Here is a 4,553-nt window from a genome sequence, read left to right on the forward strand (position 1 = left end):
TGCCGCTCAGGCTGGGATTAAGCTGGAAGCAACAGGCTTGCTTGCGGTGGCAGACAGCAGCCTCAGAGAAAAGGGATTCCCAATACACTCCACTTTCTTTTCTCTCTAATGACACAAACCAAGGACTGGGAACAAGGAGAGAGGTCGCTTCCATCTTCTGGGAACAAGGAGAGAGGACTGGGCACAAGGAGAAAGGTCGTTTCCATCTTCTGTGTGATGTTTAGGTCCAAAAGGAAAGGAAGGAAAAATTGACGGTTAGTATCTCACTAACCTAAGTGGCAGCCACTCATTTTAAGTATTTTAGAAACTAGTTAAATGAAACAGAGGACCAAGGGGCTATATGCCAGTAAACGCTGCCCAGGGGAGGCGACCTGGGTGCTGGCAACGAGTGTGCCGAGAATCAGAATCTCAGGCGACCCCCACACACTGCTCAGAGAAATCGGAGTACTCACTGAAAAGAATGCCAAGAAGTAGCCTGTTGCAAAGCATACCTTGTAGTGTTTATTACAAGAGACGGTTTTAAGTAGAACCTGGGTTTCATATCTGAGAACTAGCTGGGTAAATGTTTAAATGGGAGAGGGTAAATTAGGATCTTTTGAAAGGTAATTTTTTAATTCTTAGAGCGTTTAAGGGCATGTTCACAGAAAAGAAAAACAAGTTGGTGAGTTTTCAAACAAGAAACCAATCCAGTGGCAGTAAAAGCACACACAATTCACCCAATGCTATTTGTCCCCCAATGAACCTCAAAATTCAACCACCTTCCCTCCCTCCACAGAAAACCCAGCTAACTCTATCTACTGCCCAAGCGAGAATCCTGAAAGGCATCTTAACCCTGCCTGCCTCTCCCCACCCCTCCACTCACAGAGTCACCAATGCTTATTGAGTTATTTTGCTTCTAGTTCCACTCCGAGGGACACAAGTGCCTTCTCTGGAAGAAGGCAAGAGCCTCCAGCCTTGAGTGTCTTGACACTTCACAAGCCAAGTAGCTAGGTTTTCCATTTCACCGGCATCAATTGCTCAGAATATTCCCTGATGAGGTTTTAAATGTCTGTGTTGGCAGGAATAGCCTCTGTTTTTGTTCCAAATAATAACAAATAAATCATATTTTATGCCTTCTCTTTTTGGCTTGGTTGATCTCGCCAAGAGTTTGAGTTTTTTGCTTATCCATTCAAATACTAAGCTGTAGGTTTTTATGAAGAGCAGAACATAGCAGGTGATAGAATGTGTGGATCTGGAATGTGTGGTTAACTGCCTCCATGAACAACTGCCCCAAGAGGACACCAGGGAGACAGGGACTGCCGGAGGAGAAAGCGGCAGAGATCTACAGAGAGCTCCTCTCGGTTTTCTGCCCACTGCCGATCAGCAGGTGCATGTGAGAAAATACCCAAGACCTAACAGAACCCCAGGAAGGAGGAAGGAGAACAATTCCCAGACCTCTGTAAGGGCCGAGAATAACGCAAGTTCCCACCAGCCAGAGCGGAAAACATCAATAATTCAAGAAGCATCAAGCACACAGGATATTGCTACAGTATCGGAAAAAATTAGCCCTAAACTATAAAAGGCTCTGGTCCCAATTAACACGCTTAAAAACAATCCAGCCCCCAAAAGATCTACTTTCAAAGTAAGTGAATTGCATCCTAGAACAAAGCTAAATGAATATAAAAATAGTCAACAGGCAAGGAAAAAATTCACACTGTCTGGAATTACTGGCATGCAAAAAAGTAGAAAAACATGACGGACTTCAAAGTGTTTGAGGAAAACTTCCACTTTCTTTTCATTCCAATTTCTGTGAATTTAAAAATTTCCCTCATGCAACCCATGGTAGGAAGATAAATCAATAAAAACAGATTTTAAAATATCACTAATGATAGCATCCATAGACAAGGACATTAAAATAGTTTTCTTTAATAACTATGTTTCATATATTCATGAAAGTGAGGGGGGGGGGAGAACTAAACAAGCAAAATAAGAAATATGAAAAGTACCAAGCCGTATTGATAGGTGTTACAGATTGAACTGCGTCCCCCCCAAAGCTGCGCTGTCAATCCTCACCTCTATGCGTGTGGGGAGGGGTGGTGAAAGTTCTCCACTGCTAACTGAAAGGTCAGCCGATCGGGCCCAGCAGCCACTCCACAGGAGAAGGCTGGCTGACTGCTTCCCAGGAATCACAGCTGTGGAAATCCTAGGGCACCTCGATTCCATCCTATTAAGGTGAAATCGACTCACTGACAATGGTCTCACTATAACAAATGTAAGGCGCTCTGGTGGTATAAAGAACAACCTGGTGGCCGTGCTAGGACCCAGCCGTCATTGCGCCGCAGGAGAAAGAACTGGCAATCTGTTCCCATAGAGATAGGGCAGTTCTCCTCTGTGATCTACCGTCACTGGGAGTCAGGATTGACTCAATGGCTCACGGCAACAACAATAGAGTAAATGTTAGGACAGACCTGTAATTCTCCAGCACTGAGATCAGGACAATGTGATTAAGGAAAGAACAGAGGGTCGCTCCTTTGCGCCCCGGCCCGTGCCCCTCCCGAACCATGCTAAAGTAGCCGGCGCGGGCGGCCCTGTCACTTCTGCAGAACAGGCCCTGGTGAGTCGCTCGGACCCCTGCAGTAGCCCGGACCGGAGCCACATCGAGACCAGAGCCCCCGTGAAAGGGTACCTTGGACCCCAGCAGCGGCCCGACGGCTTGAAAGGGTGCGATGTGGTGGTCCCCCCCGCGGGCGCCCCAAGACTGCCAGGCAGGACGCGGGACGACCTGTCCAACACCAACGCACGATCGTGGCCACCCAGGCGGCCGCCTGCGCCCAGCATCGCCCCGAAGCCACGATCTGCATCACTGCCAATCCGGTCAGCGCCACCGTCACCATCACAGCGGAGGGGTTCAAAAGCCCGGCGTGGACAACCCCAAGAAAGTCTTGGGCGTGACCACCCTGGGCGTCGTCGGGCCAGCGGTTTTGTGGCGGAGCTGAAGGGTCTGGACCGGCGGCCACGCCGGGAAGAGCATCCGCCCCCTGATCTCCCAGTGTTCGCCCAAGACCAGCTAACAGCCCTCCGAGGCGCATCCAGGAGGCCGGCAGGTGGTCCAGGTGAAAGCCGGGGCAGGTCACCTGGTCCATGGCCTCCGCGGGCGCCCGCTTCGTCTTCTCCACCGTGGACCCGTTGAGCTGCAAGGAGGGCGTCATCGGGCGCTCCTCTGTGAAGTCCCGGGAGCCGACTGCGCCTACTTCTCCACGCCGCGGCTGCTGGGGAGAAACGGGCTGGAGAAGACCTCGGCGCAAGGTGTCCGCGTTCCTCGACGCCATCCCCGAGCTGGACGCCTCCATCGAGAAGGGGGAGGAGTTTGTGAAGAAGATGAAGTATGACGCCCTGCCGGGGGCGGCCAGTCCCTTATTTCATTCCGGCTCCCGGTCACTGTAAAGTCATTTCCGAGATCCGCGTTGCTTTTCTAACTTGCCCTGACGATGTTTGTTGTCCAAGTGTTACCATCCCTTCCAAATAGGAGCATCAATAAAAGCCATCTTTGATTTTATTTTCCAAAAAAAATAATAATAATAACAAGAGGGTCACTAATACTTACTGGATGGTTACTGAGTACTAATTCTAACAAGGGCCTGGAAACATCAGAAAGGTATTTGTACGACTGCAAAAGGTACTTGGAACAATTCATCACCAACCTGAAATGCTGGCATGCTTACAGGCAATTATCTGGTTTTTCATGATTCTTTCAGTTCATCTGATAACATCAAACGTGATCTCTTTTAAGGTTAATCTCTTTTAGGTGCTTCGCAACTTCTGATTACTTTTACACCTAGTTTGGGTGAGAGGATGGGGAACTTGGGATGGGAGGGAGCGAGCTGCTAATCTGTCCTTTAACAAGAAGGCTGGGTCCCTGCTCAGAGGAGGCATTACCTAAATAGAAGGGGCAGCCAGAGCCGAGGTGGGTAAGCCGTTTACAGCACACACACAGACCAAGTCCTCCACATCACGTATCCACCTGCACCCAGACCAGTACTGTACACAGAAGGTCACGGGTTCAGAAATCAGGGTAGCATAAAAATCAACTGGCAACACTGACAAGATTAGAATTTTTTTGTTAAAGCTTAACATCTATATTAATTTAGGTTCAGTGTTCACACGTTGTAAATAAAACAAATTCTACTGAAAACCCCCAAGCCATTCCAGTCATTTCATTGTTAACAGCCAAAAATCTAGGCTATATAATTCTGGACCAAATATACAAGTGGGAGAAGGATAACTAGGACTTTTTATAATGTTCAGTATAAAAACATTTTTTCTATCTTTTCAAAAGCTTTCTAAATTCTTATATACTCTTACTCCAGCAAATAAACCAAAGTGTGTAAAACAGCCCTTGTAAATACACATAACCCGAAAAAGTCTATATGATAGTGTTTATTAACCATTTACAGAGACATGTCAGAATCGTTGCTACCAATGTCTCAGTATTACTTTTCTATATATTTTTTCAGATTAATATGTTCATATAATTTACATCATTAAGCATATATGCCTTTTAGAAATAATAAAGT

At 47.2% G+C, this 4,553-nt stretch overlaps 1 pseudogene; it reads left to right on the plus strand.

Annotated features, from left to right (window-relative positions):
• Positions 1-634: 634 nt before the first annotated feature.
• Positions 635-3,423, plus strand: LOC101644603 (annotated as a pseudogene).
• The last annotated feature ends 1,130 nt before the right edge of the window (positions 3,424-4,553 follow it).

This window comes from Echinops telfairi, unplaced genomic scaffold, assembly GCF_000313985.2.
Source record: "Echinops telfairi isolate 266 unplaced genomic scaffold, ASM31398v2 ScPeMD7_10;HRSCAF=50, whole genome shotgun sequence".
Classification (NCBI taxonomy): Eukaryota; Metazoa; Chordata; class Mammalia; order Afrosoricida; family Tenrecidae; genus Echinops; species Echinops telfairi.